Here is a 22,728-nt window from a genome sequence, read left to right as displayed (position 1 = left end):
ACTAATAGCTCTTTTCCTTCACTGTACATCCCGAGATCACTTCCCAAATAAATTTCTTGACCTGTATCTGAGTTTGGGAAAACCTAATTTAAGAGCCTTGTCATCAAAGTTCTGACTCATCTGAACCAGAGTGGCTCCTGACCTCCAAATTATTATCTCTCATTTCCCAGAGAAGCAAAATGTGTCTATTAATGGAAGCACTACTTCACTACAGAAAAAAATCTGTTATTTAATAAGATAATACATAGGGGAAAGCTATAGCCAGTGGATAGAATAGGTCCCTCTGAGGCCTCCTCTTGAAAAAGGGCTCATGTGAAAGGTGAGAGAAGGAAATAACAGGACACTTATCCCTTTTCTGCTACAAATGTTTCTGTCTCTTCCAGTATCTTTGCCAGGCTCCCGGCTTTCTCATGGTGCCCCACCTTCCACTGAGTGGTCCTGGCTCCTGGGTCCTGGTAGCACCCACAGTCTCTCCCATGAATTCCTTCAACCCTGGTGCCTAAGCATTTGCTGCAAGTTCTCATCTGAGTTACTCCATCATCACTTTTCTTGTTGTTTTGGTTAAACTTGTGGAAAGTGAATGAATCAAGGACCTGGAACTGGTTAAGCTGATTTCAATCTCCAGGTTTCCTTGAAATAATCATCCACATTGGTCTCCTCTTCCCCACTCAGTCCCTTCCTTTGTTCAGTATTTACTTCTATCCTGTCCTTAATTTAGTCATTGTTTCAAATAAGATATTTAGAAAAAGCTCAAAAAAAAGAAAGGTTAATTCTGGCTTCTCCATTAATGCTAGATTTTTACTTTGAAAGATGCAATGCAAAATTGTCTTGCATTCAGTGAAATTGGACAACTGCATTCAATTTTACTGCATTGCAAAATAAGAAACAAGATTGTATTTAGGTGTCGACTTAAGACAAATAGCTTAATTGGGGTTTATTCTAATTCTGTTACCACAGTATTGTACTTGTTGCATGACATTAAGTCAATTCCAACTCATAATGAGAGTACAACTATACTACAGTGTTTCCTAAACTATAATCTTCGTGGGACTACACTGCCAGATCTTTCTCATAGAGTTTGTGAATGAGTTATAACCGCTAACTTTTGGTTAACAACAGAGAGATTAATCACTGCATCATTGGTATTATTTTATTATATTATATAGTTAATGGTCAGACAACCCAGTTTACCTCACAGCTGACAGTGGTCTACAGAAAACCAGTGTTACATTCAGGCCCTTACATTTTTGTCATGAAGCCTTGGCCCACTAGTATGTCTGAACATTTCTCTGAAGAGCATATTACACATGCTAAGTTAATAGAATGAGCTTGGCTCCTTTCTGGGTCAGGTAAGTGAAGAAATGGGCCATGGTAGTAGACTGTTGGGATGTTTCTGAACACAGTGCCTCAGGCTAGGCAAGCTGGCTGAGAGTTCTGCCTGCAGGAAGTGTAAAAATATAAGGCCATGAGTGACAAGAGAAGAAACATTTGGATGAGAAATCAGAATATAGAGAAGAGGGTACACTGTGGACAGCTATGTCAAGGAGTCAACTAGTGAAAACCATTGAAAAGACCTGCTCTCCTTGTTCTGGTACAAGCTTAAGGTGGGCTGGCAGGGCTGAACAGCAAGCCAGTCAGGGTCAAAAGTAAGGTGATTTCTTCCCAGCTCCATCATCACAATCTTAGGAAAAGGGAAGATCCCATCTCTCATTTTCACTAAGCCTTTGAAAAAAACAAGACATCAAACAGATTAGCAAGTTGTCACAAAGACTACCATTTTGAGGTGGTCCCTTTGCTAAGAATCTTCTGCCAACATTGGAAATTAAATACAATTTTGCACATGACTCCATGAGCTACTTATTTCTAAGACTCTCTCCCCGGGATCACCAAATAACCCTCCACATAACCCATATCCTTGGGTTCCTGTCTCTGGATCAACAATTTCATAACTACAAGGAACCTTCTCTTACTCACTCTTTGAACACCTAGCATTCTCTGTGGCAACAATAAAGATGGAGGCTGACTTTAAGAACTTGAATTTGATGGGAAATGCCACATTAATAGAAAATTCATGCTAATGGATGATGCATGTACCCACGGAAGATACTATGAAGAGCGTGCTGTCCTAAGGACAGATTATTCATCAAAATCAGAAAATCACCTGGACAGGACATGGTTGAATTGAATCCTGAAAGAAATCTAAGAATTTTAAAAGTGAAGAAATAAGAGCAGAGTGGAGTTTGAAGGTGAAGAACGTTCCATGGAGGGGAAACTATCTACACAGAGGTCTCATGTTTGGAGGGAGTTGTAGGAGGGATGGAGAAAAAAAGAAAAAAAAATCAGACGTAGGTTTGCAAGATCACTTTGGCCGAGATATGGAAATTGGCTTAAAAATAATGAAGGAGAGGATGTAATGAGATAAGAACTCTTATATGTTGTTGGTGGGATTTAAATATGGTACAACCTTTCTGGAAGGCAGTTTGGTGTTTCCTCAAAAAGTGGAATATAGAAATTCCATTTGACCCAGCTACTCCACTACTCAGAATATACCCTGAGAAAGTGAGATCTGAGGCACAAACAGAGACTTGTACACCGAAGTCATAGCAGTGTTACTCACCATCACAAGAACATGGAAACAGCCCAATGTCCTACCACAATGGAATAGATTGAGAAGTTACAGTACATTCACACAAAGGATCGCTATGCAGCATGCAGGGGCAATAATTTTGTAAATTACTACCTAACATTGAAGGGACTAGAGAGCATTACGCTTAGTGAACTAACTCAGTCTCTTAAAGACAAATACTGTATAAAACCATTATTATTATAGAGTATATATGAGGATCCAAGGCAATGGGAGAGACTTAAATATAGGGTTGAATAATTTGATGGGTGGACGGAGGGATTGGTAAAGGAAAGGGTAAAGGTCTCATGTGAAAAACAATGTATATGAACCTTATATGGAAACAAGAATAAAAATTTAAAAAAGAAGGAAAAAGTGAAGGAATACAGGTGGAGAAAGAACAGTAAACAAACAGGCCACTTCAGTGTCTAAAACTGAGACATTATTAACAATGGCAATAGAAACCTATGAGATATACTAAGAAAACACTCAACAGGGCTTGGTGATTGATAAAATACATGAATTGTTGTTAGGTGCTATCAAGTTGGCATTAACTCAGCAATCCTGCTCGATCCTGCACTCTTCTAGCCTCACAATCTCTGCTATACTCAAGCTCACTGTTACTGTGTCCAGTCTTCCTTTCCCTTATTGACTGTACACTTTTCTAAGTGTGACATCCATCTCCAGGGGTTGGCCTCTCTTGGCAACATGCCTAAAGTATGTGAGATGCACTCTCACTATCCTTGCCTCTAACCAGTGCTCCAGTTTTTCACATGTGTATGAAGGATCTGACAATAAGGAAATGGAAATGTTTCTAGATTCTATTACGGGTGGATGGTGACACTATTCCTTAGGACACAGAGAGCTGGAAAAGTACAAATTTGAAGAAGATTTTAGTAAGAGTTTGGAGGTCTACAGAACTTTAAGACATCCAAATAGAATGGTAACTTGGTGTAAACAAGTGAGTCCAGATACACAAATTATTGTGGGTACAAATCTCTCTTCTACCTATCCCCTGAGCATAATAGCCCAGTCTCGCCTTGTATACTTGCAAAGATGTAGCACCCACTCCCCATGGTACATTTCAGCCCACAAGTAAACAGTTCTAACATTAAAAAAAACTCTTCCTTCTGTTTATTCTAATCTACAAATCCCACTCTTGCCTTGGTTTTACCCATTCAAACACCCAAAATAAATATAAATTCAACTTCTCTTCCACATACTGTTTAAAAGTCCTTACCAAGGACCTCCTTTTTCTTTCAGGACAAAGCTTTCTCTTCTCTAAATACTCTGAATTTTTAAAAGTGTATTCACTCCAAAATGTCTAGACTCACCTAGTTGCTTCCTTTGACTGGATTCCATTGTGTAATCCTTCTTTAATTTCCCCCCTCTTTTCACCTGACTCACCCCCTCCCAGTGAGTCTCTGCTTAAGATACCAGTGGTTTCAGCCCTGCAGTGCACAGCTATTCACGGCATTTCTCATCCTACTTTTTTTCAGATTAGCTAGTATCTACCTGATTTTTTTTTCTAATTGCCCAGAAAGACGTTTACAAACATAACTTTTTCAAATTTTCAAACAACCTAATTCTTAAATAACCATTAAATTCTATCTGCTAAGAAGAATTCCTTCAATTAAAGTTTCTTTGTCTTTAGGGAGCTTGGAGCTCCTGGGAACTTGGAGCTCCTCTGAGAATCCGATGAAAATTACACCAGAGAATGTGGTGTACTCTGTGCATGAACTGTATCTCAAAAAATGCTTCTCTACTCATTCAAAAAGTATTCTGCATAAATATCTGGGAAATACAGAGGCCTTCTCACATCTATTTCCAAACATAGTTTAGTGTTTATGTTTTTATTTGTGGTATATGTCTTTCAGTTAGAACCAACCCAGAGCTGACCCTCCAGTGGGTTTTCAGAGGTAATAAATCATAAATGAAGACCCCATCCATCTTCTGGAGATTAGCTTATGGATACTAACTGTGGGCCTTTTGGATTGCAATGCAGCTTCTTACCACTAGGCCACCAGGGTTCCCTACATTGTCTTTAAACTCTTTAAATGCAGCCTCTCTCCCAACCAGTGGCATATTCTTTCCAATGCTCTCAAGCTTGGATCCAGGCACAGGATGAAGTCCCTAACTACCACATAAATGGCACTTGGCGAAACCATTTGATTAACTTGAAGAAAATACCCTGCCTTGTTGAGCACTGCAAAGGGCACTGGAGTCTAAACCCTCCTGGTAGGAGTTCCTAAGCACAGTCACCCCCTACTGCTTTCCCATTTCCCACCATGTAACAGGAGCCCACACACCGAAGCCCTCCTCCCATGCTGGGTGACCTTTCCACAGATCCATAGAGTGCTGGATTTTCCTTGGGAGTTTTCAAAAACTGTTCTTGGAATATGTGGACTCTTAATTACCAAGAATTGGGTGAACTTACACACACACACACACACACACACACACACACACACACACACGCTGTCTCTGGATAGGATCATTCATTTGGAAGGAAAGCTAATGAAGGCTGAGGCTACCACAGCATCTCTCTTAGAGCACCAAGGAAACAGCTTGTTTCAACCTCCAGGGTCTAGACACAATATTCAAATAAGATGAATAACAAAGGAGGTTGTGACCCTTTTTGGTTCTCTGTGATGCTTGTGAGCCATGCACGACTATGTAAAGTTTTAGTAGCCTGCAGGCATAGTTACCTCTAAGCTCTGTTTGGGGAGAGGGGTGGAATCTGAGAAGTTTGATTAGGGCTAAAGGCTTGTCTTTTTTACATGGCATTTTAAAAGCATGTGTGCATACATATGTTCTTTCCTTCAACACTTGTTAAAAGCCTACTATGTGCATTGAGAAGCATGTTGTTGTTGTGTAGCATGGAGTACATGGCTGAACTTCCAGCGGGTTTTCAGAGACGGTTAATTGTACGCCAGGAGATTGCCCAGCCTTCTCTCACAGAGCAGCTGGTGGATTCGAACCATGTGCCTTTGGGGATTGTGGCGCAGCTTCTTGCCCCTAGGCCACCAGAGCTCCCTTGCAAAAATAAAAAATAAAAAGCATACAAAGTTCAATTATATCTGTCATTAATGATGATGTTCCAATTCTTGTAGAGAAGCTAAGGCTCAAACATAAAATTGTTTCACATCAAATGCTGCAGATAATGGGCAAGACCAAAAAGTTCTTACTGAGACTTATTTGATGTGTGAAAACTATGCATTATTTGATCTGTGATCAGCATATGGATTGTCCCCAATTCTCTTTTTTTCAGTCAAATACTAGGGTTTGCCATTTTCAAGCAATTAATTTTGGGAACAAAACAACAGGTGAAAGTATAATTGACTTCTCTAAATTTATCAAACTACCATTCATGTTTATTAGTGAAATTAACAATCCTGAAAAAAGACCAAGGAAACCAAAATTTGTAAACAAATAAAGTCTAAACACTTAATAAACATATATAAGCATGAACTAAAATATATATGAATGGAAATCTAGAACACTTATTACATAGGTCGAAGGTATGAACTTGACAAATTCATTGCTAATGACACTTTATGAAATAACAAAACTGCAGGAAAATCCACACTGGCAGCATCTCTAATAACAAATATTTAGGCATAAGGTGATTAAAGCCTTCGATCTGCCTACTCTGATTCTCAGATCTTTTAGGTAAATATCTCATCAAGGTAATGAGGAAATAGAATATAGAGGGGAAGAGGACTCTTGGTGGAACTGGCAGACAGTCTCTACTCAGATGAGATGAACAGGAGAGAGGGTCTCTCGATTCCTGAGGTTCTCCTGGTTCAAAAGTTTCAGATCAGACCAATGAAATAGAAGCAAATTAACTGGCAGATTCCAAGGACTGCTGATGCCATTCTAGAATTCCCAAGTCCCTGAATCAATGCAATGGCCAGAGAAGATAGTCATCACTTTCCTTGTTGCAAATTACATGAGAGGTAATTGCCTATCTTTCTCCCTGAGAACCACTGGTCCATTTGAACCACCAGAGAGGCATGGTCTTTGGGTAAGCACCTCAACTATGAACTAAGCCACCAGAGTTCCATCACTAGGTAGTGATAAATTGCAGCTTGGATATAGATGAGTTGAGCTCCCTGGCCCAACCTCAGGAACTTGTGCCTGCTGATTAAACACGCTCACCACCCTCAATTTCATTAGCCTTACAACCTCATGGACCTATGCTTTACATAATTGAATTTTTTAGACCTCATGTATCAGTTTTTGGAAGAGTTTTACTTGGTGCAATATCTTCTAGGTCATCTTTTTTATCAAAAAACAAATTTATGAAAAGGTCAGCTTTAGTTTGTAGGAATGATGAACAGCTCAAACAGAAATTGAAATCTGAAATGTTTTATGGAAGCGATCTGAGGCAAGAAATAATATTGAAAGAGAAGTGTACAAATATGAGAGCTTTCACAGTATTTTTATTTATGCCTAAGTCTTTTACAAGTCTGCCATTATAAACTTGAAAGGATTCAGAAGCGACCAATTTCTAAAATTACAAATTAGAAAAACAAACCCACCAGTATTAGAATTATGAGCCAAATTTTAATTCAATAAAATCAGTATCTCAAGTGTCCCACATAGATTGTTCCCAGAGACACAAAACACACACACACACACACACACACACACACACACACACACACACACACTCCTCACCTTTAAAAGTTCAAAGTGTAGTTTTTGCATCCGTGATGTTAGTTATTCTTTTTACGTGCCATCAAATTGAGTACAACTCATAACAACCCTCTGAACAACTGATATGAACCTTGTTCTATCTTGTGCCATCCTCACACTTCCTGACATATCAGAGCCCATTGAGGCAGTCACCACGTCAATCCACCTGGTCAAGGGTCTCCCTCTTCGTTGCTGACCCTCCACCCTTCCCAGCATCATGTCCCTCTCCAAGGAATAGCCCCTCCTTACAACATGCCCAAAGTATGTGAGATGAAGCCTCATCATTCTTGCCTCTTAAGAGCACTCCAGCTGCACCCTTTTTGAGACATATTTGTTTGTTCTTTTGACCATCCATACGATGGTCGGTGCTCTTCTCCAGCATCACGGCTCAACGGCGTCAATTCTTCTAACATCCCTTTTCCTCTTGGTAACAGCAGCCAGGAAATCAGGAAACAAACTGCATTGGGAAAAGTCAGCTGTGAGGGACTTCTCAAGAGCACTGAAGAGCAACGACATCAGGCTGGAGACTAAGGTGCGCCTCTTTGCAATTACGTGCTATGCATCAGAGAGTTGGACAGTGAATAGGGATGATAGAAAGATAATTGATGCCTTTGGGCTGTGGTGCTGGAGAAGAGTGTTGAATATACCATGGACTGCTAGGAGAACAAACAGGTTTGTCCTGGACAAGGTGAAGCCGAATGCTCGTTGGAGTCAAGGATTCTGAAGCTTCATCTGATATCCTTTGGGACATCATGTTTGGGAGAGCGGAGGGGCGGCACAGGAGAGGAAGACCCTCGATAAGATAGATTGATTCTGTGAGTGGAGCGGTGGGAATGAATGTGTTTGAGACAGAGGGTTGGCACTGGATAGAACGTCGTTTAGGGCTCTTGTACATAGGGTCGTTATGAGTTGGAACATAACAACAACATCCCTAGTGTCGTAGCCTCTTCTAAATCCTGCTTGAACGTCTTGTAGTTCCTTACCTATGCACTGTTCTGGCCATTTTTTGAATGATCTTCAGCAGTATTTTGCTTGCATTTGATATTAATGATATTGTTCAATAGTGTCTACATTCTGTGGATGACCTTTCTTGGTAATGTGAACAAATATGGACCTCTTCCACTCCGTTGGCCAGACAGCTGCTTTCCAAATTTCCTGGCATAGATTGTTGAGCATATCCAAGGCTACATCTGTTAATTGAAGCAACTCAATCGGTATTCCATCAATTTCTGAGGTACTGTTTTTTGCCAATGCCTTCAATGTAGCTTCCACTTCTTCATTACCATTGGTTCCTGTTTATATGGTACTTGCTTAAATTTTTTAATGTCAATCAAAAGGAACTGCATTAATCAAAAGGAAGATGCATTAGCAACACATCTTGTTAATTTAGTAACAGTTAAGTGGCCAAAGTATAAACTATTAAATATTATGACCGTGTATTTTTCTATAAAGATAAGATAGTGAATGAAAATAAAAGGCCATCATACATGATTATCTCACAGTGCCTATAAATTGCACTACATCTTCATCTGTAGATTTCTTATAACATGCATAGAGACCCAGGTGTATCTATACACTTGCACAAAAACAGCAGCCTGGGGCTATACTATAGTTCATTACTATTTGATCAGAACCAACTCATAGATGATCCTTCTGAAAGTTTTCAGGAGAGGTAAATCATGTGTTGCTGTTGTTCATGTGCCATTGAGTGTCATGAACTCACAGTGTTCCTATGTACAATAGCTCTGAAATCTACCCTATCCTGAGCCAATCTCACTGTTTCCCACACACTTACCCCCATTACCCCAGTTACTGTGTAGGCTGTAAACCACACAGAAGGAGCTGGCCCATCTTTCTCTCACAGAGACAGTGGTAGAACAGTGGGTGAACTGGTAGCAAGGTACCACCTTTGTATTAGAGACACAATTCTTTATGTTTTAGGCCGCCAGAAGATCCTTTTAGTGTTAAAAGCAAATAAGAAGTCAATACCAGACATGAAATGTGACTAAAGTTTTTTATGGAGTATTACCCCTCTTTTTTTTTTTTAAAAAAAAAAACAACACTCTACAGTTACCAAACAGTGGAGCATTAGAAATATAAAGGAGGACTTCACTAGTTCTAAGCACTTGTAGCAAAGTTAACGAAAAAAACCACTCTTTTTTTTTAAAAAAAAAAACCCCACTCTTGTAAGAAGTAAAATCATACCTTCTTGTTAGAACTTAAAATGAACATTTTTGGAGATTCACACACTTGTCCCTCCCCCGCAAGTCCCCTCTGCTCTGGTGGCCCTGTTTCCCAGTTCAGAGTGCCACCAGAGGCAAACAGCTACCCACTCCACACCATATGGTGCACTGCACTTTTAAGAAAAGGGAGTTAATTGGCTATATCTGAGCCATCACAAGATTTATAGGTTTGATTATACAAAATAGATGCTTTCACCGTGATATATATGGAGTTTTCATTGTTATATTAATAATAATAAAAGCATGCCAAATGAATGAAAAACCATCATTAGAAAAGGGATTTGTGTATGCAATGTGGGCTTTGCGGTTCTCCACAATGAAGATGTAACTATTTCCATGTACAAGTTATTAGTTCAAGTCATTCTTTATTATAGGATAACGTTGCTCCTGTAGCAACATGGTTGGAGCAGAAAATGATGATGCCTGTGCATTGCACGCCAGATGTTTTTAAAACAAAGATGGCAGTTTAACTTTAAGTAGTTTAAATGGTAGGTTTAAACAGCTCCACCCAAATCAATGAAAGTTTTCTGAGAAATGTAAAGTGTACTCAATTAGAAACACAGATCTCTACATACTTTGGACATGTGAGGAGAGACCGGTCCTTGGAGAAGGACATCATGCTTGGGAGGGTAGAGGGACAGCACAGGAGGGGAAGACCCTCTATGAGGTGGATTGATTCAGTAACTGGGGTAATCGGGATGGGTGTGTCAGAGGCAGTGCAATTGGCACAGGATAGAGCAGGGCTTAGGGCTGTTGTACATAGGGTCACTATGAGTCGCAAGCAACTTGACGGCACACAACAACAGACCAGAGCTGTCCAGTAGAAATGTATGCAATCAATATGTAATTTTAACTATTTTGTTAGACTTACCACTAGGCCACCAGTACTCTCTACTACCTGCCTAGTTTCTGCTATATGAATATTCAGTTCTAGACTTTCCTTTTGCTTACATTTAAGACTTCTCTCACACAGTTTATAAAAATATTCAGCAAAGATAACTCTGGGAAGCCTTGTCAGTGCTCACTAAAGGTCTATGCAAATCCTTTTCACAGATAGTGATGGAGTACTTTCATCTAAGCAAGATGATGGTAGTTCTAAGTTCAACCTCCAAGATACGCAAATACATAAATCTTAATTTTAGAAGTCTAGAATTCAATGTGCCATGGTTACCATGTCTGCCTACAGGAAAGAAGAAAACCGAAACATCAGAAGTTGCAAAGCTCTAAATGGCAGAGTCTTCTTTCTCAGCCTGAGGTGGGAGGTTGGTATGGTAGGGAGTTGCAGGGAGAATTAATGGAAATAATGTGTGAAAGCATCAAGGCCTGCAAATGTTGACTTAGCAAGGAATTATAAAAGAAGGAGAAGGCATTAGCCCTGTCCTCAAATTCTAGGTCTTCCTGGATCCAGGATAACAAGGACAGAAGTGTGTACATTGGAGAAACCCAACAAAGTGGAGCAACATTAACAGAAAAAAACAGTGGCCATGGGGTCACTCCCTGTGATCCATGTGTGTCAGAGTAGGACCGCGCTATGTAGGATTGTTATGGTTATTGTTGTTGTACACCATGAATTGGAATTAATCTATAGCTGACCCTCTTCTGGGTTTTCAGAGATAGTAAATACACAGGAGAAAGTTGTCCATCCTTCTCCTGCAGAGTAACTGGTGGATTTGAACCAAGTGCCTTAAGAATCATAGCGCAGTTTCTGCTGCATAGGGTTATCAATGACTAATTTCTTAAAAGTAGTTTTCCAGGCCTTTTTTGGACTTAGCTTTGGTTGGACTTGAACCTTCCAGTCTTCTATTAGCAGCAGTTTAAATGATAGAACAGTTCTGAGGGTTGGCATGTGCCATGGAGTCCGCCATTCCATCTCTACATGTTTCCCTGGAACATTTGTATATGGACGCTACTAAGTGGTTTTGGGTTTTTTCCTCGGGAGGCTTTCCCCCTTTGGTTTGTTTTTAAGTGAAGATCAGTCTTAGAACATTGCAAGTAGTGACTTGCAGTGTACATGAGAAAGAAGGAAACATGTGGAGGGGGAAGGAATAGTTTTGTTTGGATGTGTGTGTGAGAAAGGGGATACAGGCAGGAGGTGGTTCTAAGTTTGCCAACAGTATATTTGTTTCTTTTCTCTCTTTCTCCTCTCCTTTTTGAATCAACTGGAAGATACATTTAATTCACCTGATGGATGCTGTAAGGACAGCAAACACAACTGAGAGTCAAGGTAATTGCCCTGCTTTCCTTGTCCTCAAGACCTCTCTAATGGTTATGAAATGCAGAATAAAGGAAATTCATAAATGTTGACTCTTTGCTGGACTGAAAAATGTTCAAGTACAGCTGCATTTATAACAAAATGAGTTGATGAAGTGGACAAAAAAGAGTTGGAAAAATACCTCTGGAAACTAAAATAAAGAGTTGGAGACACGGACTGGAGAGGCTGTCATGCTATTTCTCCCTGAGGTTTGTCTTCCAGGGTAAATTCACAACTAAGAACTATCATATTCTCTTCATGAAACAGAGATGGAGTAACAATGTAACCAACTTCTGGAAATATGGTAAGTGGATAACCTGTAACCCTCTAGAATATAAACTTCTGGGAACAGTCTCTGTGGTCTTCTTATCCATCGCTTTAGTGTCTAAGAAACTCTAAAGAAGTGCTTAGCATCCCTCGTGAGGCAAAGGGTTGATGAACTGAGCAGCTAATCAAAAAGCTGGCAAGTCAAGTCTTCCCAGAGGTACCTAGGAAGAAAGGCTTGGTGATATACTTCTAAAACACCAGCCACTGAACACACTATGAAGGAAGTTCTACTCTGACATGTACGAGCAGGACACCTATGCATCTACGGCAGCTGGTGTTGATGAATGTTTAATAAATACTTGTCACAGAAAAGAAGAAAGGGAGACTAGCACATGTTGGTTTGGAGAATCAAGGCTAGCTAGCATTGTGATGTTCCCCAGAGAAAACTCAACAACAGAAAAATTTACCAAGATTATGAGAGCAAATGAGAGAGAAATCCATGTGAGTGCAGCAGGGTGGGGGGAAATATGGGGAATGGAAGGCATTTGAGGGCTCTCTTCCCCAAGAATTGAACACAGGTAAAATCAACTCATTTGTGGGTCAATAGTTTCCCACATTCATCTATTGATTTATTGCTCCTGTTGAGATCCTACCCTGAAGACCTAATCACTTTCTTTTCAGGAGGCTAATCTTAGATTTGGCCCAGAGGTCATTTTTAGTTACTCTTAATCATATTCTCCTCTAACAAGCTAAATAATTTCTCTCTATCTTTGAGGTTGATGCTGTTCAAATATTTGAAGAGCATTATCACACCTCCTATTAGTTGTTGCTGAGTTGAGATTTAAGGATTAGACACATTAGATCCTTTAAACCTTGTAAATGCCTCAAATCAATCCTTCCATTATTCTTTTTCTGATGTTCTTTTTGAGAACATTTTCGGGGTCTCTGTATATCTACACATGACTGAGACATCAGAAATTCAACTTGATGTTTTAAGAAAAGGAGTGTAATCACATGTGTATCTTTCTTAGGACACTTGCATCAAACTATCCCCAAAATAATACAAAATTCCAATTCCTATATTATCCAACAAAAAAATCAGAATTAGACACACTCAAGTTCTAGAGAAATCTTCAACATACATTCTCAATGTTTGTTCCAGCTAGATAATTAGGCACGAAAGATAAACTTATAAACATTCTTTTTTTTTCATTCATTTTGATGGTTGCAAGTGAAGAATTTGGGAGGAAGCTGCAGGAATCTCAGACATGGAGAAGGAGAAGACAAGTAGCATCAGACATAATACTTGTCATTTTCTTACCATTGTACTTTCAGTCACTCTTCTGTTGGCTTTAAGTTTGTAAACTTGTATTAGTCATGTCCTTGGTTTATCTTACCCTTTCATTGTTGGTCCATGCATAAACCAAAACACAAACGCACTTTCATTATGTCAATCCCAACTCCTGTAGGACTGAGAACCTTACCAGGTTGCCAAAGGAGTTCTAGTGGCCGATTCTATAGGGAACCGTGCTGTTAACCCTAAGGCTCTCTATCTCTGGCAATTCCAATCTATCAATGATTTCTCAAGAGAAAGAAGGACAATCTCCTCCTATACTACTCAGGGCCTCAGAAAACTAATGGAGGGTCAGTTTTGAGCCCCTCCCAACTTAATGGCAGTAAGTTGGAGTTTTTTCTTTGGTTGGTTGGTTGGTTGTTTGCCTGGGAATTTTGGTTATTGTTTTGGTTTTGTTTGTTCATGTTTCTGTTGTTTTGCTATGTATGGGTTTTTTGGTTTGTGTTTTGTTTGTTTTGGTTTGGTGGTTTTTTTGGTGTTTTTAATTGCTACATCTTTCTCCCATAGATCAGCAGATAGATTCAAACCACTGACAATTTGATTAGCATTTAAGTATTATGTCATCAAGGTGCCTCTGGTCCATATGTAGGTCTTCCTTGTTTCCTTGTTTATTTAAATATAATAAACCAAGGGAGGACTGGTAGCCTAGTGGCAAGAAGCTGTGCTGCCATCCTGAAGGCATATGGTTCAAATCCACCAGCTGCTCCATGGGAGAAGGATGGGCAATCTCCTCCTGAGCAATTAACTGCCTCTGAAAACCCACCAGAGTGTCAGCTATGGGTCGGTTCTGACTCAATGGCATGCAACAACAAAAACAATAGTGATCCTACTACCTAACATAGACATTGGAATATGCATGGTTACTCCTCATCCTTCCATGTGACCTATTGCCTCCCATCTTCTGTCACAGTTTCCTCACCTCCCAGTCTACAAGTACATATTCTGAGAGTGGCAAAGACCTACTTACTGAGATATTTTATAAGACTTTTTCTTCCCAGTGAAAAGATATATTTTGTAAAAAATAAAATCTCAAAGTTACCCAATTTGGATGGAACATGAAGTTTATAAAGGGGAATAAATCTGGAAAAGCATTTTTGAATAAGATTACCAAAAACTTTGAATACAATGTTAGTGAATTTGAATGTCTTTCTATAGAGAATGTGGAGCTACTGTGTGTTTTTGTTGTTGTTACTCTTTGTAGAGATTCGTTAGTCTGGCATGTGGAAGTGGGATGAGATGGGGGTAAACACTAAGCAGGAACATTAGCTAAGAAGCTGTTGATGCAACAAAAGTGCACTGAATACCTACTATACACCATGTGTGGTGCTAAATACAAGGAAAGAAAAGACGGTCCCTTTTCTCACAGAACGCACAGTCAACATGAAAGAGACAATTTAATAAAGTGTTGTAGGCACAAGTAGAGAAGGTCGAGCAAGGGAGAAGTAAGGGAAAGAAAAGTATCAGAAAAACGGCTCACAGAGAAGCTAAGATTGGGGCCAATTCTTAGAAAGAGATTCTGAAATAATTGAAAATAAAGATGTGAATTCTTAATCTCTCCTTGACCTCAAAACCCACTACATAGGGTAGTAACCAAAACAACATGGTTGTTGTTGTTGTTACTGTTGTTATGTGCCATCGAATTGCTTGTGACTCATAGCGACTCTATGTACAACAGCCCTAAACTCTGCTCTGTCCTGTGCCAATCACACAGTCTCCGATACACCCATCCTGATTACGCAAGTCACTGAATCAATCCACTTCATAGAGGGCCTTCTGCTCCTGCGCTGTCCTTCCACCCTACCAAGCATGATGTCCCTCTCCAAGGACCGGTCCCTCCTTACAACATGCCCAAAGTATGTTAGATGGAGCCTCATAATCTTTGCCCCCAAGAAGCTGCCCGGTTTAACCCTTTCCAGGATGAATTTGTTTGTTTTCCTAGCAGTCCATGGTACCCTCAATACTCTTCTCCAGTAACAAAGCTCAAAGGCATCAATTCTCCTTCTATCTTCCTTAGTCATTGTCCAACTCTCTGATGCATAACAAGTGATAGCAAAGAACATGGCCTGTATCAGACGCACCTTAGTCTCCAGAGAGACACCATTGCTCTTCAGTACTTTGGAGAGGTCTCTAAGAGCAGACTTTCCCATTGCAATATGCCTTTTAATTTCCTGGCTACTGGTGCCAAGAGTGTTAACTGTGGAGCCAAGTAAACTAAAGCTGTGAACAATCTCAATCTCTTCACCATCCATCCTGATGCTGCCAATTGGCCCAGTGGTGAGAATCTTTGTCCTCTTGACATTGAGCCTCAATCCATATTGGAGGTTGTAGTCCTTGACCCTCTGCAGCAAGCACTTCAGGTCCTCCTCAGTTTCAGCAAGCAGGGTTATGTCATCTGCATAATGCAGATTGTTGATAGATCTTCCACCAGTCTTGATCCCACATTTCTCCTCACAAAGCCCAGCCTCCTGGATAATCCGTTCTGCATACAGGTTGAAAAAGTATGGAGGTAGGACGCATCCCTGGCATACGCCCGTCCCAGTTTTGAACCATGCAGTGTTCCCTTGCTCTGTTCTGATGACTGCCTCCTGGTTGCAAGTAAATCAGTATAAAATAAAAACTTTATATTTAAAACAAAACAAAACCCCACAATGTACATAAATGAAACACAATGGAAACAAATGATTGGATGTAAATCTATAAAAATGGTTTTAAAAAGGTATTTTTCAGTGAATATATCATTGATTTTTTAAAAAAAGAAGAAAAATTATGTCAACCTCAGAAATAGAAGTAAAAGAGTTCGTGCTGGTCCCTTTAAGTCTAACTTGTACCAAAGTCCATATAGTTTCTAAAACTTTGCTCTCACACTTGTAACCCTAAAGAAGGCACAATCTATGAGATCCCATCACAGCAGTGCCTTGGTCAAGAAAACACTGTCCAGTAAACATAAAGCATTATCAGTGTCATTCAAATCTTTTGGATTGAAATTGAAGGGGACACATCTTGACTAAAGTAATATATTTTTTTAAACCTTTCATTTCTTCTCCCTTTTATTTTCTTCATACTTTGGGATTCCTTGAGAACCACTTTATCCAAATTTCCTTAAGAAACCACCTCTTCTTCCATGCCTACTTTCAATATTCTCATCGTTCTTACCCATCCACCTATCTCTCTCATTTTGAAACATAAGTCCCAGAAACTTGGTCTGGCAATAGCTGAATACTATTCCACCCCTCAGGGAACAGAAGAGGCAAATGAAACTGCAGACAAGGCTAAACCTTCTTTAAGCACACTGCTGTTGTTCACCAGGCATATTAGATTGAAATGCACCAGGCCTGCAGTTGTTTATGAAGCACATTGCTGTGATGCACAGCGTTTCCTGACTGGCTATCAGAGGTAGATGCCCAGGGTGTCTTCATCTGGAGGCACTGATGAAACGTTCACCACCACACAGAACCACTCAAGCCTCTCCACTGACTGCTGGGTAGTGTGGTTGTGGATAAGTTAACAACAGCTGGGACTCAAACCCAGATATCCACATGGAAAGGAAGAATTCCACCACCTTTACAAAGTTACTCACTATTCTGCCAGATATTGGTTTTGATTCATAGAGACCCTCTATCAAGTTTCCAAGGCTGTAAATCTTTATGAAAGTAAATTGTCCATCTTTCTCTCATTGTGCAACTGAAGAACTTCAATCACTAATATTCTGGCTAGCTGCAGGATATGTGTGGTACCTTGTTATGTGGCATCAAGTTGGAACCAACTCTTAGCTGATGCTCTACTGAGTTTTCAATGGCTGTAAATCACACAGGAGATGATTGAACATCTTTCTCCCGTGGAACAACTGGCAGATTCCTTTAGATTGGCAGCAAGACTCTATCCACTAGGCCACCAGAGCTCTTTTTAAGGGGTGGCAAAAGAGAAGAATACTTTTGCTGTCATTGTCTTAAAAAATGAATTCACTTCCAAATTGTTACTATTTTAAAACAGTGGATTCTTCAAAATATTTCTAAATTGTGACTTCTAATAAGCCCCATACCCCTAAGCAACAGAACATTTGAAGAAAATAAATAGAATAAGAACTAAATTCTAAAAGGATTTAATCCAGGCCAAAGAATGTGAATCTTACACTTCAAAATAGAGTGTCACCAAAGTGCATTTACAAGGAGGTCTTAACAAAATAATGCATCAAATGGATTGGAGAAGAGAGAATTAGTAAGGCATTAATGGCCTGTTATTTGTCTTTCTCAGTGTTAGATAGAACTCCAAATATTTACAGGTGGAATTATTGCTTCTTTCTCCAGTGTCCGAGTTTATCATACTCACTGTTAAGGAGAGCTGGACTACATTACTTTCTTTGTTTCCTTAACTTACAAAACCATTCTTTATTTAACTCCAATTTTACCCCTTTACCTCATGTCGAATATTCTTTTTTCCTCACACATCAACCCATTATACTTTCTTTTTCATCAAAGAATTGAAGCATACCTCAAAACCCATCCTCTATACATTCCAAGTAAATGATTAGTCTATGTAGACTTTTTTCCATTAAAAGCTTTATGTTAAAAGTATTAGCAGCAGTTTCAATAAACTGAAGATTTATTTGTTGTATCTACAAAATTTAAACCTTCACTATAATAAATGCTTTATTTCTTTTAAACCAACCTGAAAAGGTAAGGAATGTCGTGCTCAATCAGTACATTCTCACGGCACATATGATCGGAAGACCCTAGTGTTTAAATACAGCAATCATAGATGTGAATTTCTTGATCATCTCCAACAGACACCATTTTTTAACTGTTTCCATTGTATTTTACTCCCCACACCTGATCCTGGTGATCAAAGAATGTGTGAACACAAGTCCTTATTCCAACATCCCAAACTTTTGACACTTTTGTCAGATGAATCAGAGACAAAATGAGTGTCATCAGGACAAAACGCAACATTCAGCACCCAGGAAGCGTGGCTGCCCAGCGCGCCAGCCAAGCTGGCATGTTGTACGTCATAGATCTTGTTGTAGCTGTCATCTGAAGCAGTGACGAGGAGCTGAGAATCCAGGGGAAAGGTCAAGGAACAGTTGGGCCTAGCATGGCCTTCCAGCGTGTGGAGTTTTCCAGTTGCAATATAAAAAATATTGATGATTCCATCTGTGGCTCCACTGGCCAGATACTTCCCATCAGGACTATATGCAATGCTATGGATGAATTTTCCTCTCGTGTCCAAAGAATATTCCTTTTTACCACTTTCCACACCAAATGTTCCCTTTCCCCACATACGTACCCGTGGTCGGATACTACGAGTCAGGAGAAAAGGCCAACCAGACATCCACTGGTCCTGCATCTATAGACTTTATCTGTTTGCTGTTTCCCAAGTCCCAGAGACGAATATGAGCATCAAGAGAACTGGATGCAGCAATGGGCAGCGTGTGGCTGATGTCCACAGATACCACTCCCAACTGATGTCCCTCCAGGCTCCACTGTAGGTCCAGTCTCTCATCACACCATTTCCAGATTTCCACCACGTCGTCGAGGCAGCCTGTCACCACCATCTCAGAATTTTCTTTCTTGTTTGTCCCCCAGGCAACTGACCAAATGGCATCATGGGCTAGCTCTTGTTTGAAGGGAATACTGTACTGACTGGTCATTTGCTTAGGTCAGAATGATTTGTTAAAGGTCAGACAGCTCACAGAACTGCCTCGCAGCGCTTCAGGTGCACACAGGCCCGACCACAGTGCACGAATGTGCTAACGAAGGGGCGTGGCATCGCGCCTGGCCCCGCCTGTGAAGCAGTCTATGTAGACTTCACATCTTCTCTTGCTCTTAATGTTTCCATTAATTCGAAGATGGTAAATCATTATTTTAATCAAAATCTTTATACAACAAGTATCACACGTACATTATTCTATGTTGATGTCAAGATTTTTAAGTATCAACTTGATGGTTGGTAGCAAAAAGACCTTTACACTTTTTCTTTTTTAAAGTTATTCCAAACTCAATGTTATAGGTAACTTAATCTAAAATATGAGATTAATTTTGTCAACTCTAAAGATAATTAAATTTTTAAGCAAAAGTAGAACTCACATATTTAAAAAAAATATAATTCAATCATCAACCCTTCTCTCACGTCTCAATGTGGTTCAGATACAGCCATGTTATAAATATATTCTTTCAAAGGAAAAATAAAAGTATCAAAGACTTGACAGCAATCAACAACAACAACTGCCCAAAGGACTGATGGATCAAGTGACTATCCTTTTTAATAATCCTGAAACTAGAAAGACCAGGTGATGGCCAGTCACCATTGCTGGACATTCTGGAAGAGACCCCTTAGAGCGTCCCTGACAGAATGGGAGAAAAGTGAGGAACAGAACTCAAAAGTTATTTAAAAAAAAACCCAAACCAGGCTTATCATCTGATAGAGACTAATGCAAACTTAGCCACGTACCAAGCCCCACCCAAATTTAATTCACTCTCATGACTCAAATTGCGGCCAAGTAGGTGATCAACACAGTAGGGAATAACACACTCCTTAGAACAATCATCACTCATACAAAAGAAAAAGAAAAGCATAGAAGTTGTCTGGGGATAAAGTTCAGAAGTCAAGAAGAGATGGAAGGAAGAACAAACGGGAAACCAAGAGAGGAAATGGGAAGAATACTGTTACCCTGTAGGAAGTGTGACCAATGTCATGAAACAAAATGTGTATTAATCACCCAGAAAATCAACTTGTTCTTTTTAAAAAAATTGTTCTTTAAATTTTAACTTGAATCACAATAAAGAGCTCATTAAAATAAATAATAAAAACTGTGCTTTTGTCGATGTGCAAATCATTTCCATATGAAATATTGTTGCTGGGTGTCATTGAGTTGTGTATGATTCATAAAGATCCTATGAATGATAGATATGAACCTTATTTTATCTTGTGCCATCCCCACAATCTCCAATATACTTGAATCCATTGTTAAAGTCACTCTGTTAGTCCACCTAGTTCAAAGCCTTCCTCTCTTTCTCCATCCCTCCACCTTCCCCAGCATGGTGTCGCTCTCCTAGTAACTTGGCCAAATCATGTGAGATGAAGCTTTATCGTTTTTGCCTTCAAGGAGCACTATGACTGCATCTTCTTCAAGACATACCTGTTTGGGTTTTTTCCAGTCCAACAAATTGTGGCTGACTCTGAGAAGAATGGGAATCTCAGAACATTTTTATTGTGTTTATGTGAAACATATACTTGAACCAGGAGGCAGTCGTCAGAACAGAGCAAGAAGACACTGCATGGTTCAAAATCAGGAAGGGTGTCTGCTAGAGATATATTCTGTATCCATACTTTTTCAGTCTGTACGCAGAACAGATCATCAGAGATGCCGGGCTGTATGAGGAGAAATGTGGCATCAGGATTGGAGGAAGATTGATCAACAACCTGTGTTATGCAGATGACACAACCCTGCTTGCTGAAACTGAGGAGGACCTGAAGTGCTTGATGCAGTAGGTCAAGGACTGGAGCCTTCAAGACAGATCAAAGCTCAACATCAAGAAAACAAAGGTTCTTACCACTGGGCCAATTGCCAACATAATTTTGGATGGTGAAGAGATTGAGATTGTTGAAAGTTTTAGTTTGATCACCTTTTCCACAACAGTGTCCAGCCCCTGGCCTCTGCGTTAATGGTGGGTGGATGAACAATGCATCCAGGAAGCCTGAATCCTTGTGTTTCTGCACCACTGCTACCTCTGCCCCTTGTGTGGATATTTATCCTCTACCTCTCAGACCTGCCTCCATCACCACAAACCATCACCACACACTCAGAGCCTAGGTAGCCATCAGAGCAGAACCTACAATGGCTCTCTTCATACTCCTGACCTCTGGCATCCTGGTACTGCTATGGACAATCAACCCCAGCAAAGTAAACCCTGCGCCCCACCCCACCCGCAAATGGCTTTCTGTAATTCTGATGTCAGCATCAAGGCCAAGTTCATTACGACAGAAGATATCAGCCAGACCACCTTATACCAGAGTTATGAGATCAAGATGACTGAGATTTTCAAAGGTATCAACACCTTGGGGAATAACTCAGACTTCCACTTTGTCTACACCCCTATCATCGAGAGCATCTGTGGACACACTGACAAGTCCCAGGACCAAAGCAAAGAATTTCTTATTTCTGGAAAACTTTGGATTGGGGACCTGTACATCACCACATGCAGCTTCATAACTCCCTGGAATAGTCTGAGCTCTGCTCAGTGCCAAGGCTTTACCAAGACCTAGGCTGCTGGCTGTAAGGAATGTACAATGTTTCCCTGCTTATTTACCCCCTGCCAGAAGGATAATGACACTCATTGCTTTGAGACAGACAAGCTCCTATTAGGCTCAGAAAAGGACTTCCAGAATCACCACCTTGACTATCTACCATGTGAGCCATGGTGTGTACCTGTCAGTCCCTGAGGTCCCAGAGAGTATGAAACCTGTCCCCAGCAGAAAGCTCAAGGCTGCCTAGTGTTCATCTCCTTTCCTATTTCTGTCTCCCAAACAATGAAATATAGAGCTACCACCAAAAAAAAAAGTTTTAGTCTGACTAAGTTTTAGTTAGACTAAGGTGTGCCTGTTTCAGGCCATAGTCTTTGCAATTGTTTGGTATATGTTAGAGAGCTGGACAATGACTAGGGACGGTAGAAGGAGAATTGATGCCTTTGAGCTGTGGTGCTTGAGAAGGGTTTTTAATATACCATGGACTGCTAGGAAAAAGAAAAAAAAACCAGATTAGCCATAGAGAAGGTAAAACCAGGCTGCTCCTTGGAAGCAAGGATTCTGAAGCTTCATCTGACATAATTTTGGCATGTTGCAAGGAGAGACTAGTCATTGGAGAGGGACGTCATGCTTAGGAGGGTGAAGGGACAGCATAGGAGAGGAAGACCCTCTAGGAGATGGACTGATTCTGTCACTGGGGCAATGGGGATAGGTCTGTCAGGGACAATAAGGTTGGAATAGGATAGAGCAGAGTTTAGGGCTTTTACATAGAGTTGCAGCAACCTGATGGCACATAACAACAATAGGGTATTCAGTAAACATTTCCAATACCACAGCTCAAAGGCATCAATTCTTCTATCATCACCCTTATCCATTGTCCAACCCTCAGATGCATAGCAAGTGGCTAAAAAGACAATACCTGAGTCAGGCACATCTTATCCTTCAAAATGACATAATTGTATCTCAATAATTTGGAGAGGTCCATGACTACAGATTTTCCTGTACAATACGTCTATCACCTGAGTGCTGGTATCAAGGTATTCATTGTGGG

General features: G+C 40.2%; 2 pseudogenes; one reads left to right on the top strand and one right to left on the bottom strand.

Moving 5' to 3' along the window:
- Window positions 1-18,175: 18,175 nt before the first annotated feature.
- Window positions 18,176-19,083, bottom strand: LOC102867902 (annotated as a pseudogene).
- A 2,187-nt stretch (window positions 19,084-21,270) lies between these two features.
- LOC102867497 lies at window positions 21,271-21,892 on the top strand (annotated as a pseudogene).
- The last annotated feature ends 836 nt before the right edge of the window (window positions 21,893-22,728 follow it).

This window comes from Elephantulus edwardii, unplaced genomic scaffold, assembly GCF_000299155.1.
Source record: "Elephantulus edwardii isolate Elephantulus edwardi_28Jun2011 unplaced genomic scaffold, EleEdw1.0 scaffold00020, whole genome shotgun sequence".
Lineage (NCBI taxonomy): Eukaryota > Metazoa > Chordata > Mammalia > Macroscelidea > Macroscelididae > Elephantulus > Elephantulus edwardii.
This window is presented reverse-complemented; position numbering and strand designations above follow the sequence as displayed.